Below are 15,702 nucleotides of genomic sequence, written 5' to 3' on the forward strand. Positions count from 1 at the left end.
TTGCTTTGGTTTAAGAGCTCTCTGTACTAGGTGAGAGGTGGAGTGGGGGACATATAATATGACATATCCAGCTTTATAAATGTTTGTTTCAATTGTTTTACCTTTTATTTAGAATTTTTTTTAATTATTATTTTTGGGGTGTGGAACCAATTGTCGGCATTTCAATTATTTCTTCTGGGAAAATTTGTTTTAATTTAAGAGTGGATTTGGATTACAAGCATGGTCCCAGAATGAATTATGCTCATAATCTAAGGCACCACTGTACACCTTATAACAGTATAAGAGACTATCTGCACTTATATGAACACAGAAATGGCAATTGTAGAACAACATGAAAGCTACAATTGAAGTTTTAAATAAATGACAAAAAAAAAAACTGCATGGAAATGTAAAATGTATAATAAAAACAAGAGCAAAACAGAGCAAAACAGAAGTGTATGCAGAGACAGTCGCTTATGAGACTCCTCTAGTTATGGTCATAGTCACACAAGTATAGTAAAATAGGCATAAGGGCTTGTGCACACATACAAAAAAAAAAAAAGCAGCATACTCAACCAGGCTTCTAGATGGATGGTAAAGGCTCTATGCACAAGCATCTTATATGTGCTTAAAGGGAAGCTATTAGATTAGAAGCAATCTCCCTATAGCACACGGGGCATACATTTCTTGCCTTCATCCTATTAGTTTATATTCTATGCTAATTAGGCATTTTGGTGTACTGATTTCCCCCGCCCCAGCAGTGGGCATGGCGGTTCGGTACACTGGGGGCGCTAGTCCTGCCCCCTGTGCACCAAAATGCCTATTTAGTATTGATTTATTAATAGAAGGTAAACAGTGGCGAGAAGGATAGTGAGAAACTTACCTCCATCCTTAGCACTTTGTGCGCTATCGGGGATATCAGCAAGTTATATGCTTCTAACATGCAAATTGTTTATCCAGGATAAGAACAACCAACATAACTGCTTTCTTCCAAAAACACCATCACTCTTGGTGTGTTATACTGCAGCTCAGTATCTGACTCTGTATCCACCAACCCACCCCAAAAAAACACTAGTACCATCTGTTTCATGAAAGTAAATCCTTTTAAAATGCACCCAGTGCCTTGGTTAGAGCTAAAAATGATTTTTGTATCTGCAGCGCTGTGTCATACTGGCATGTAGACAATAGAGCAAGATAATGTTCCAGCTCACCCAGCTCGTGCCCAACCATAGAAATCTTCAAGTATCTTCAAAAGCAAAGCAGGAAGGTCAGCACATCAACTAAAAACTTTGGGGGAGATTTATCAAACTGGTGTAAAGTAGAATTGGCTTAGTTGCCCCTAGCAACCAATCAGCTTCCACTTTTCTTTCCTCACAGATAACTTGGAAAATGAAAGGTCTGATCTGATTGGTTGCTAGGGGCAACTAAGCCAATTCTACTTTACACCAGTTTGATAAATCTCCCCCTCTATCTTTATTCCAAATTCATTAACAGTTTTCCAGGCAGATACAAAAAACACAAATATCTAACACATTTCTAGCTGTAAGCCCTTAATCATAGATCTATGATAAAAGGAGAAGTCAGGCAAACAATTTTATTAAAGTATTGTATTGCCCCCCAAAAGTTATACAAATCACTAATATACACTTATTACAGGAAATGCTTATAAAGTGCTTTTTTCCCCTGCACTTACTACTGCACCAAGGCTTCACTTCCTAGATAAAATGGTGATGTCACGACTCGACTGCCAGAGCTGTGCGGGCTGTGGCTGCTAGAGAGGATGATGGCAGAGGGATGCTCAGTGTCCCTGCAGTACCCCATGTCCATCAGTGTCCCCCTGTCATCATCCTCTCTAGCAGCCACTTTTGGGGGGGGGGCAATACTTTTAATAAAACTTCTCCTTTAAGGGCTTACAGGCAGAAACGTGTTAGATGTTTGTGTTTTTTGTACTTTTAATGAATTTGAAATAGAGATAAAGTTTTTATTGGACATGCTGACCTTCCTGCTTTGATTTGGTCATACTGGCGTGGTCTACAGCAGTGCTTCTCAAACTTTTTCTACTGGAGCCTCACCGAACAAACCAAGGCAATGCCTGGGCCTCACCAGACTGACCAAGAGGGTGCCTGGGCCTCACTATCTGTGGTGAAAGTCCATTTAAAAGCTGAAAATAATGCTAGGGCTACCTTCACCCGTCTCCCAAGCTATATACCAATAAAGCAAGTACAAAATAAATTAATAATGTTTTTGCAAACAACAAAAGCACTGTGCAGATCATAGTTACTTTGTGAAAACTAGCTCCTCAGCTGGGCCTCACCAACAACTAGGGGGTGACTAAATGGTGAGGCCCGCCTCACAGTTTGAGAAGCATTGCCCTAGAGCAGGCATGTCCAAAGTCTGGCCGGAGGGCCATTTGCGGCCCGCGTTCCGAACTTTTATGGCCCCCCAGGTATCCAGCTTGCTATTATCTGCCTGTGTTATAAAGCATATAGCATGTAGCATGTAAAATGGTCGGCCCTCGCACATGTTCACTTCATCAAATTTGGCACTCTTCGAAAAAAGTTTGGACATGCCTGCCCTAGAGCATCAGTGCCAAAGTTCTATGATGAAATCAAACACCCAGTCCCTTGTGCGCTCACAGACATGGCTTGGTACTGATTGACAGCCATTCCTGACAGCACACAGAGCAGGACAAGTCTTCACTGTGCATGTGTACAGCTGCTGCGTGTCCACATTCAGTAGCAGAGGATCCTGGGGTTGCTTGCATTGTATGGTCAGCTCTGTCACAGCACCAAAACCATTATACTGACTGAATTACTACATATTAAAGCACTGCCTTCTGGTAAGCATGCACAGTTAATAAGTCAATTGCCCTCAGTTTTTATACAACCTGCATGATGTACTGGTGTCTTTCCTTGCGTGACTGAGCAAAAGACTGGGACTTCCTGTGTTTGGTCTCTTTTTTGAACAGAGAAATTACTAAATATTGGCAAAGAAAGCGATGTGTACAACATTGATTGATTAACCCTTAGAGGATCGGGCCAATAAAAACGTTTGCGTTTTTGTTTTTCCTCCTTGTGTTTAAAAGGCCAGAGCACTTGCATTTTTTCACCTACAAACCCACATGAGCCCTTATTTTTTTGCGCCACTAATTGTACTTTGCAATGAAAGTACACTGCAATAGCAGTAAAAAATTAAATGTGTGGTGAAGTTTAAAAAAAAAAAAAAAGCATTTATTTTTTTATTTGGAGAGTTTGTTTTTACGCCGTTCACCCTGGGGGTAAAACTGTCTCGTTACATATCTTCCTCAAGTTGTTACAATTACAATGATATGTAACATGTATAACTTTTATTTTATCTGATGGCTTTTAAAAAATCCAAACCATTGTTAACAAATATATGTTCCTTAAAATCATTCTATTCCCAGGGTTATAACGCTTTTATCCTTTATCATATGCGACTTTTTGATTGCTTTTATTGCAATTTTCCTGGATTTGATGCGACCAAAAATGTGTAATTTAGCACTTTGGGATTTTTTTGCCCTTACACCGTTTACCGTGCGAGATCAGGAATGTGATAAATCAATATTTTGGGCGATTACGCACACGGCGATACTAAACATGTTTATTTATAACATGGGAAAAGGGGGGTGATTCAAACTTTTTTTTAGGGGAGGGGGCTTTTTATTAATAACAACACTTTTTTTATTTATTTTTTACACTTATACTAGAAACCCCCCTGGGGGACTTCTAATATAAGCACACTGATCTCTCATTGAGATCTATGCAGTACACTGTAGTTATACTAGCAAAACACAGCGATCGCTGACCTCAGGGAGACCAGCGACAAAAAAATCAAAAATGGAGTACTCACTGAAGAGTCTCCACTGATTCATTGACCCCTATAAATTTAAATATGCAAAAGAAGGGTTCGTGGAGTCTCAGTTACGAGTCTCAAAACACGGGAATAGCCAGATATCCCTCCAGTAGAGGGAAGCCTATTGCCAAGGGGGTGCCTCCCAGTGGGGAGATCACCAAATCACCTTGATACGTAGCCCCTTAACCCCTAGGCGACCTAGGATGTACCGATACGTCCTGGAAGTCTGTCCCCAGACGACCTGCATAGCAGTTGGTGGCCGGCTGCAATAAGCAGCCTGCACCTCACCGTTAATGACACGCTGCAGCGAGACATTAACTCCCCTGTCACTTACCGATCGGGACCCCCGCAGTGTGATTGCGGGGGTCCCAATCGATAAAGCGGACCGCTGGGGGTCTCTCACCTGCCTCCGTGCGGTCCGATCGGCGATCTGCACAGGCAGGCTGAATGCGCAGAGCGCCGATAACACTGATCAATGCTATGGCTATGGCATAGCAATGATCAGTGTATAAAATCAAAGTAGTGTATGTACAAGTCCCCCAAAGGGACTTAAAAAGTGTAAAAAAAAAAAAAAGTTAAAAATCACTAATACACTACCCCAAAACCCCTCCCCCAATAAAAGTTTAAATCACCCCCCTTTCCCATTATATGAATAAAACATATAAAAATAAATAAATAAAACATAATATACTGTAGCGTGCGTAATTGTGCGATCTATTTAAACATATCAAGCGTCATTGTGAACGGTAAACAGCGTAGACTAAAAGAGGGAAAAAAGTGTGCGGGTTACCGATTTTATGTTACATTATATATATAAAAAAAAAAAAAAAAAAAAAAAAAAAAAAAAAAAGTGATCAAAACGCCCGATCTTCACAAATATGGTATTAATAAAAACTAGAGATCATGGCGGAAAAAATGACACCCCATACAGCCCCATAGGTGAAAAAATAAAACTGTTATAAGCGTCACAATAGGCCCATTTTATTAATATTTAATTGCCAAAAAAAAGGATTTCATAAAAAAATATATATATATATAAACATTAGAGAATCTGTGTAAACCTGCATATGGCCCTGTAGATAGAAAACTGAAAGTGCAAGAGCTCTTAGAAGGGGAGGAGGGAAAAATTGAAAGCACAAAGATCAAAATTTGCGCGGTCCACTGGGTCATTTTGGGCCTGGTCCTCAAAGGGTTAAGTCCCACTCGGTTGCGAGTATTGGAACATAAATAGGGAAATACCAGGGTGACGCCTTTTAAGTCTAAGGGCCCTTTTACACAGAAAGATTATCTGACAGATTATCTGCCAAAGATTTGAAGCTAAAGCCAGGACTGGATTTGAAAAGTGGAGAAATCTCAGGCTTTCATGTATGACCTGATCTCTGTTTATAGTCTGTTCCTGGTTTTGGCTTCAAATCTTTGGCAGATAATCTGTCGGATAATCTTTCTGTGTAAAAGGGCCCTAACTCTGTGGCGAGTATTGCGACATGACAAAAGGGTTAACCAAGGCAGGCTTTCATCCACAGGGTAGTTGCCCCTCGTCAGTGTGGAGTAGGATTCTGGCTAACAGGGGCAATGAAAAATAGACCAAAACACAGCAACTGCTGAGCTCAGCTGCTGCAGCCGAAAACAATCGTGTGCCGAGCCGGGATCAGCGAAATTTCCAGACCCCAGCCGGGTAAGGACACTGGTATCGCCCCAACTCTGACAGCTGAATCTGATTAATTAGCTGGCACGGCAATCGGACCGTGCCCGCTTATAGCCGCGGTTATTAGCTACAATCGGCGCCTGGGACCGCGGCGGCTCTGAACACCCCTAGGCGGCCCAGGACGTACTGTAAGCCCAGGGTCATCTAGGGGGGTAAAAAAAAAACACACACACACATCACAGTGCATATTTAAAAGGTAAATGAATCAAACACGTAATACCACACACAACCCAAAGACAGATGTGGCACTGTGTTTAGAAAAAAAACTTGAATGCTTTCTTCCAATCCTCGATAACCACTGTAAGACTATACCAAGGCTTTCCTTTACTTGTAAGTACCTGGCCATGGCAGAGTAGATTGTTTTTGTACCCACTGGCACCCAGAGCACATGCCCAATCACTTTAGCCCTTGCATAAAGATAGGCATATCCTCAAAATTTTAAATAACTTTTAGGAGATTCTTTACCTTTACAAACGTTAATACACTGAACTTCATTGACTAAAAACCCAGAACATCTGATAAAGCAGCTCAATCACGCCTGGCTAAGGTATCCGATAATACACACCTTCATGATACCACCAATTCTAGCCCCCACCAAACTGCACAAAATTAAAAAATAAAAATAAAAAACAAAGATATGCAAAAGATATGGGCAGATTAGTTTGCTTTAGTTTTACTGTGCACAAATATTACATGCACAGCCTGCTACACAATCTGCTGCCAAAATACCCACCAAGCCATTACTCTATTTATGACAATTATTATAGCCAATTTGATACTATAAAAAATCTGTCCTGATGAGAATCTTATTCTGTTTATCCTGAGATTAGGAAATAAGTAGGACACTAGGAATGCATACGATGAAGAAAAACATTATTACAAGTATTTATTCCCTACCACATCTGAATGAGCGTGTGACATAATTTAAAGGGATACTCCAGGGACTAAAAATTTATGTTTAAATACACTGATTTTATAAAGTTTATTACTTTGTAATATAACTATTTAAAAAATATATGTTAAGCGGACTGCGAACTGGGTGTGAACCCAGCCTTAAAGAGGTGTTCCTTTGGGAAGGAGTTACTATATTTGGCTGTCTTCCCTTGGGGAGGTGTTACAACACTGTAGTTTTGTCTCCCAGAAAAAGCCAACACAGCTATTAACAGTAAAAAAAAAATAAAAAAAAAATAGAACATGCCCAACAGTTTTTGCATTGCTTCCATTTCTTTTTTTTTAGTCCTGACTGCTACTTAAAGGGGTAGTGCGGCGCTGAACAATTATTCACTAAATAACTCTGCTCAGCCAATCGCGGCTGAGCAGCTGATGAAGCGGCAGAAGGTGGCCGGCACTAGGGATGGTCGGAGCAGTTCGGCCATCCGTCCGAAGAAGACATCATTGGCACAAGATGGCGGACGGGGGTCGGCAAGAGGCAGGTATGTATAGAGCACTACACTTCCGGGTCTGGTGTGGGTTGTATAACTTTGTAATGTGTGTTATTTAGTGAATAATTGTTTAGCGCCGCACTACCCCTTTAATTCCACTCAACAGCCAGGGCTACATAGCAGCAACTGGTGCTTGCAAAGTCCTGCTAAAACTGACAATATCTCCATGAGGAAAAGAATTCTGATTGACTTAGGGTCCTATTACACAGAGCTATTTTTAACAATTAACGAATAACGATAAATGATCGCAAACCATTTTGTTTATAGTTAACCTGAAATCGTTCACCACATTACACAGGCCAATAATCGTTAGTTACGATTGTTACTACGATCATTAATATGATAGTTTACTCCTTCTGATCCCAGCAAAACAATGAACAATGGGCAATTACACTGAACGACTAGTGAACAAATGTGGAATTACAGCAAACGATTAACGAAAATTTTAGGTTCAGATCTAAATGAACGATCTACAACATACGAACAATTTTTTCGATCGTTGCCTGCAATTACACAGAACGATTATCGTTTAAATTCAAACGATTTTACGATTTTTTGCACGATAATCGTCCCGTATAATAGGGCCCTTAAACCAGGGCTGTGGAATTAATAAGTAGCAGTCAGGTACTGACTCCAGCTCCTTCATAAATAACCAGACAGCAGGGGAGTTATTTATCACACTAGTGTAACATAGAACTGGCTCAGCAGCTTCTGTGTAATGTCCTACATGATCCTGGGGTGACTTCTGAGGGGATAAGGCAAAGAAAAGGCAGATTTGTGGGTGTGTGTGTGCGCGATGCAGCTAGTCTTACAGCCGCCATGTCCTGAATAACTCAGCCTCAGTCACGGATTGGCCGAGTGTCCATTTCTAAGTGGGGCTGTGACATCACAGGATCAGGAGCCTGGTGGTGAAACATGAGCCGTGACGCTGCATACCTGATTTAACAGGCGACAGTCCACACACACACTCAAAGACTGGGAGACCGATGCATGCTAGGCAGGGCTGTCAATCAAATGACTGCCTTGCTCGGGCATGCACATGGGGCCGGGACTTCCAGTGTCTCCACTATTTTTTCTTATAAAAAAAAAATAGAGATTTTGGCTTAGAGATTCAGTTTAAGGGGGTAGCGCGGCAGTAAAAAATTATTCACAGACTAACACACATTACAAAGTTATACAACTTTGTAATGTATGTTATGTCTGTAAATGGCCCCCTTCCCTGTGTCCCACCACCCCTACCCGTGTACCCGGAAGTGTGGTGCGCTATACTCACCTGTCACGTGCCGACACCCGTCTCCGATCTTCAGCGAGTGACGTCTTCTTCGGGCGGACGGCGAACAGCTCCGACTGTCCCGAATGCCGGCCGCCCTCTGCAGCGTCATCCGATACTCAGCCGCGATTGGCTGAGCATAACTGTGCTCAGCCAATCGGGGCTGAGCACAGTTGTGACGCGGCGGAGGGGGGACGGGCGGCAGCGACTCGGCCGTCCATCCGAAGATGACGTTTGGCACAAGATGGCGGACGGCCCTCGACACGGATCAGGTAATGTATAATGCACCACACTTCCGGGTACACAGGCGGGGGGGGGGGGGGGGGACATGGGGAAGGGGGCGATTCACAGATATAACATACATTACAAAGTTGTATTACTTTGTAATGTGTGTTATTCTGTGAATAATTTCTGAGCGCCGCACTACCCCTTTAACACTTAAGAAAAAAATGTAAACAGCGCCCCCTGGTGTTAGAAAGTATAGACTAGGTTTAAAACATATTAGGGCAAAAATATTTAATTAAAGTATACTGCAAGATTGTCAGTAAGTCCAGGATCTGCAGTTAAAAAAAAAAAGAATTACAAAAAAGACAGGTACTCCAAATGGTTTTTAGTATAGACTAGGTTTAAAACACATTAGGGCAAATATATTTAAATTAAAGTATACTGCAAGATTGTCAGTAAGTCCAGGATCTGCAGTTAAAAAAAAAAAGAATTACAAAAAAGACAGGTACTCCAAATGGTTTTTATTACTATGCAATATACATGTGCCTCACAACGTGCTATAAATACAACTGCCTAGAAAAGGGAGATACATTTTTCATGGTTTGAATGTTACAGGAAAATAGGAATGACCCCTTTACCTCCAAACTCATTTAAATGACTGACAGGACTGGGAAAAATCAATAACTGGAAGGCAGATCTTACTGGAGATTTTCCACCCACCAATCTTCACAAATAATGGCCAGGTGAAATACAAACTTGTTGTCACTTTGGCAGTGTTATCTGTGAGTGTCTCATACATCAAAGCTACATTCTGACATTTCAGATGGCTCTTCCCGATACAGAAGCACGTTATCAGCTCATTCACAAAATATGAAATTATCCAGATTGGAGTTCTGAATGATCACATCCTGGAGAGAATGCCAAAAGGGTTCCATAGGTTCCTTAATACTCTACGTAATAAACCCCACAGTGCAGGCTTTCCCAAACCTACCGCAATAAGTGATTATAGGGGTTATCTAGGGTAAGAAAAACATAGCTGTCATCAGGTTACCTGCCATTAGGTTATGTGTGGCACTGCAGCTCAGTTCAATTGAGGTGAAAGGAGCCAATTTGTAATACAACACACAACGCGAGGATATATATTTTTTTTTTTTTGGGGGGGGGGGGGGGGGGGGACACTAGATAAAATCAGCCATCCTAAGTCTGGGTATAACCCCTCTAAACATAATACTCAAGCAAAGTTACTTGTAAAGATTATTGAGTTGCAACACAATAACCTCAGAATTATTCATATTTGAGTTCTACCAAAATATTATTTTGTCCATCCTTTAACCCATAGGGGACACAGCCAGTTTTGGCGCTTATGACACGGCCAAATTTTACAAATATGACATGTGTCACTTTAAGCATCAATAACTTTGGAATGCTTTAACCAATCCTTGTAATTCCAACATTGTTTTTTTCGTGACATATTCTACTTTATGTTAGTGGTAAATTTGGGTTTATAACTTTACAATTTTTTTGTGAAAAATTTAAAAAATAGCATTTCTCTACATTTGAAAGTCTCTGCCAATAAGGAAAATAGTAATACTACATAAATTATTTATTAATTCATATCTAGAACATGTCTACTTTATAATAACAGCATTTGGTGAACATGCTTTTACTTGTTTAGGATGATAGAGGCAGTTAATGTTTAGTAGCCATTTTCAAATTTTTCATGAAAATTTCAAACTGAGAAGTTCTTTAGGCACCAGTTCAGTTTTGGAGTATATTTTGGAGGCCTGTATACTAGAAACCCCCATAATTTACCCCATTTTGAAATCTTCACCCTTTCAAGTATTCAAATCTACAGTCACACAGTTTTTTAAGCCTTTGGGCATTTCACAGGAATAGCTGCAAAGTAAGAGTGAAAAGTTAAAATTTGCATTTTCTTTGCAGAGATTCCAATGTAATCCTATGTATTTTTTACCACACCAATTACCGTTACCGATCCACCAATGCCGGCAATTGCCGATGCTGGAACTCTTTTGGGGGTCCAGTGGCAGTTACACTAGACTGTTAGCTATCAGCTGACAGTTTAGTTGCGGCTCCCGGTCACTGTTTGTGTAAACAGCGAGCATCTGAAGCTGCGCAGTTATAATACGTCATCATGCTGAAACTAACCTTCTACCATGATGTATTATAACTGCATGGTGCGGCTAGGGGTTAAGAAAAGAACCCATCATGTTGATCACCAACCTGCAGGCACAATGTTTTGGAGAAAAATGAGCTGGCAAGATTGATGTATAAATTGTGCAGCAAAATACTAATGGTGCGTTTACACAGGCAGATTTATCTGACAGATTTAGGAAACCAAATCAAAAATCTGTCAGACAAATCTGCCTGTGTAAACGCACCATTAGTAGGATCTATTGTTAAACCTCTGCTTATCCCAGGCTTAGAAGACCAGTGGGAGGTCCTACTAGCAGGCTCGCCCACCAAACTCCCAAACAAGCAGAGGAATATCTGAACAAATTACTAGTTCTACTGAATCTTTTTCAATCTGCCTGCTGTCCTTAACATGCTGCCCACAGAAAAGATTGCATTGTCAATGTGATGGGTTTCTTTTAAATGGGCAGGTGACACTGATGAAGGTAGTTTTCTTACCTTTATCTTCAGCCCCTTATTTTATTAATATGCAAAATTATGGGGTAAGGTGCACCTGCTCCTGACCAAAATACTACAAATGAACTTAGCTGGATTATATGTATTTCATTTATTAGAGCTGCAGACCGACCTTTAGAGAAGTTTCTTCCACTAGGAAAGGGCAAACATGGTGTAATATATTGGAGCCTATGGACAGTTATCTTAACTTACCATTTATGAATATAAATATATAACTCTTATCTCTGACAGACTTCTGTATATGCCATAAAAAGGGGGAAGAAATGTACGTCAAAGAATGAACAGTACCCAAATACACCCCGAGAGCTAGCAATGAAAGATTTCCCTTTTTTGGGACAAATTGTAATATAACAAAATAATATACAATAATAAAAAAAAAAAAAAACGTTTAAAATAAAATGTAATCCACAATTAGGTGTAATTTACCTATAACGATCTGCTGTTGGATTTTAATACCAAAATGAACATTTCAGTAAAAAGTGGAGAACGTGTGAGGATGCCAGAAGTATAAATGTAGTGTATATGTATCAAACAAATGTATAAATCCTAAAATAATTACATCTTCGCATAGTTACTATTCACTTCAATACATTACTACATGCTCACAGGAACTCTAGCATTACCGCATAATGGGATTTCTACCACTTTCCGCCAATGCATCAGTAAAATTCATGTCATGCTATACACCGAGGGTTGTCTTCCCCTGGAGCACATCATTACATAATTCATATACATTTTTACAGAATGTATAGCAGATCCACATTCTAAGCAGACTTTGGATGATCCTATTAGAACAATGAGATGCTCAGTCAGCCCTACCGTGTAAAGAGTTTGATCTGAATATAGCGGAATTAATTTCCCCAAGAGTCCATGGAAAATATAGCAATAGCAATTACCAGATTCTGTGAGCCAAAACAAACATATGCCATCTATTTCCTACTATTACATCCTGTAGTAACACTAAGTGGAGGCGCCAGAATACCCTGGAGTTATAGTTATTATTTAATTTAATTACGGTTGAGGAACAGCAGCACTATGCTGGTCTAAAAGTCAGCATGGGAACATGTTTTTCCCTTTGACCCATATGTTGGAGTTTACCGATTTCCTTAACCTGGAAAAAGTTTCCAAAGCCTCATGTTTCAGGATGGTTCCACATAAAAAGTAGACTTGGTGCAACCAAAAGATTACTGTGGGAAACACTGGCTTATTTTCCTTGGGAAGGGTTGATAGAGGAGGCTCAACTAATCCAGGTTGGTGCATATTGCCCTTTAGGAGCCACATCATCTATTATGTGTAACTTTTTTTTTTTTATTAAATGTTTTTCAGAAGTACAGAATACAGAAAATGGGCAAAATGCACAGCAGGCCTCCGCATGCAAGCGGGGATAAAAAACATAAAAAGCCAGGAAACACACGCCCAGACATCTGCTTCCTAGCTGCCAGCCCAACAAATATATAACCAGGTAACTCATTATATTATCCACATGTATTATAAGGAAAAGAAGAGAGAAAGAAAGCAGTAGCTTACAGCAGGCAAAGGTATGTTTGCGAGGCAAAAGAAAGGGGAGACAATCTCCTCCCCGTTTGGGGGGGGGGGGGGTCTGTGGGATGGAATACACAGAGGGCCCTGACACATCAGAGAGAAATAATTTATCAAAATCAGAGAGGGACGTTGGGACAGCCCCTTGAGATGCCATTGCCTGGAAAAAGGTACATGTTCAAACCACAAGATGGGTATGTCAAGGTAGCTAGCCTTCAAAAAGTCTAAAGAAGGCAAAGCCCACTGCAGGAATACTTGTTATGGCACACCCCCGAGGTCCTACTCCATGCCAAAAAGTTGTGCCTAGACATACCAGGGGAGAACGCCAGTTTCCAAATAGCCAGGAGTCATTAAGCCAGGTTGAAAAGAAATGTCAAACTTGAGAACCCATTTATCGCAGATGCATAAAGCATGAGAAACAAGGAAGGGCCAAGAAGTCAGGTCCCCACTCTAGTAGCTACTCAGAAGCCAAGGAGCCATTAAGATATCGGGGGGAGGGGGGGGGGAATTGCTCGCTGCAGTGTTTTGAAAAAAGCAGCGGACACATTAATAGGAACAGTATAGAAACCTAGCAAGAATACACATATAGAGGACAACCTTATGACCAAACCACGATAAGTGTATTGTGTGGTAGGCTGACAAGGCATTAAGTATCTTCCTCTGCATAGGAACATAGTTGAGCAGGAACAAGAAGGGAAGCTGAAAAGCCAATTGAATGCCAAGAAATGTAATATGATCTTCTCTCCATAAAGCAAAATTCTGTTTGAGCCCATCTAGCACGGGGGAGGGAGAGAGATACTAAGCGCCTGTTTTATTAAGATTCACTTTAAAGTTACTCAGCCTACCAAACCCAAGCCTATCAAACTCAGAGAGGATAGAGGGGAGAGAAATATTGGGTGAAGTCACAAACAAAAGCAGATCATCTGCATATAAGGCTAGTTTATGGTGGTCCTGCCCAACCCCAACCCCTTGGATATCAGCCAGGTGTTCCTTAATGAGAAAATAAGGGGGGACAACGGGCATGCCTGCCTTATGCCATTTCTAACACAGAAGGCCTCCGTTAGGATACTATTGGCCCTGACCCTAGCACTAAGATCCATATACAGAGCCATAACTATAAATGAAAGCCTGGCCCAACCACATCTATTTTCCTAGCAAGATTTGTCAGGGTATTGGCAACCCTGCTTATCAGCTGGTGAGTGTCGCACTCCTCAGGTTGTGTTATTACAACTCTAATGCATTTGCATGAGTGGATGCTGCAATTGAAGACTTCATGCAAAATCTATATGGATTTCCTGGTTTCAGTAAATTAAAGATCCTGTGCTGCTTTTATCTAAAATGATGGAACCTATGAAGCCTTTGGGACATCCAGAAATCAGGACAGCTCCAGATGTGCATTCAGAAACGGTCCAGAATTCCAGATGTGCTGCTAAACAGCCAAGGCCAGAGTCAAAATCTCAGCAAGTGCCAGTAGGTAGTGTGCTTCATCCTTTAACTGTATGCGCTTCTAATCAGCAGCACACACAGTTAAATGCGATGCTGTGTTCAACAGGACAAGTAGTTATTGTCTACTTGCTCTGTCAATCACTCTTGCAGCTACAGCCAGCATTACACTCCATAAACATTACTTTCCACTAGGACATGCATGGGTAGGCGAGAAAAACACCCCGCTGGGGCACCACTAATCTGGAGGTAATAATAACCCTCAAATAATTGTATTTAAGCAAACAATCCACAGCAAGCAGAATAAATTTCTTACTACGAACTAAATAGAGATCTGATTTGCTTAAAAGATGTGTAACAGCCTCTAACGCAAGGTAATGGGACATGTGTGAAAAAAAGCAAACAACATCATCCGAAACCAACTTGAAATCCACCATCAATTTTAATACTTCCCTGCCATCCTTAAGATAGCCTAAACACTTCGCTAAAGGTTGTTAAAGACTATCCACTATCCAAATGCTCAGCTTTTCTGACAAGGAGCCTATGTTAAATATGACAGGCCTTAAAAAGGGGAGAAAACTCTTCTTTTTGTTTACAGAGAATAATCCATTTATTGTGGTATGAGTATTACAATGACAATCTCTTGTTTCTTTGGAGGTCAGTCCATGCCCCCCGCCCCCCCCCCGTCCGTGCCCCCCGCCCCCCCCCCCCCCATCCGTGCCCCCCGTCCATGCCCCCCCGTCCATGCCCCCCGTCCATGCCCCCCGCCCCCCCCCCGTCCGTGCCCCCCGCCCCCCCCCCCCCCGTCCATGCCCCCCGTCCATGCCCCCCCGTCCATGCCCCCCGTCCATGCCCCCCGCCCCCCCCCTTCCATGGTCCCCGCCCCCCTCCCAATCCCAGGCTGTGTTGAACAATTTATGTCACTTCTGTGCTCGCAGAGCAGGTAGGGAGAAGCCGGAGGAGAGCACCACTGCACCACTTTTCTCCTTTTTTTATGGTCAGGAAATACTGATGATTTCTTGAAGCCTTATGAAAAAGTTCCTCTTCAGTATTTTCTGACCTTAAAAACTGACATGGACAGTGCATGCTTAAGAACACAGGGCAATGTCCCCTGTATTCCTGGTTGCTTGCAATGACAGTGGCAAACACACAACCCTTGCAGCATTGATCACGCCATCATGCTTGTAGTTGCATTTTACAGAAGTTAGAAATTCACACACAGAATATGTAAATATGATTACTTCAGAATTCTTTACAAATGGATTTTAAAAGATTAACAAATGTTGTCTTATCATTTTGCCTGTTTTTTTAATGGGTATCATTTTTCACAATGAAGATTATGTAGAAGTAGTAATATTGGTATTAATCTCCATTGATAATACTTGCGCTTACATCTGGCACAGCAATTAGGCAGAGTCCAGGCAGTTACACAGACAGCAGCTTATTCTGCGCATAACAAGCCTTGGCTATTGGGTCCACTTGTCCACAAAGGGAAAATAAGTCAGATTTAGACCATTAACAATGATGGCTTAATATCCAATTACATAACACTAAAGCGA

General features: G+C 41.3%; 1 protein-coding gene across 1 annotated transcript in view; it reads right to left on the minus strand.

Annotated features, from left to right (window-relative positions):
- HSD17B4 (hydroxysteroid 17-beta dehydrogenase 4) overlaps nucleotides 1–15,702 on the minus strand; it is a 250,503-nt gene that overhangs the window by 181,722 nt on the left and 53,079 nt on the right. The gene's annotated exons all lie outside the window — the stretch shown is intronic.

This window comes from Dendropsophus ebraccatus, chromosome 3, assembly GCF_027789765.1.
Source record: "Dendropsophus ebraccatus isolate aDenEbr1 chromosome 3, aDenEbr1.pat, whole genome shotgun sequence".
Taxonomy (NCBI): domain Eukaryota; kingdom Metazoa; phylum Chordata; class Amphibia; order Anura; family Hylidae; genus Dendropsophus; species Dendropsophus ebraccatus.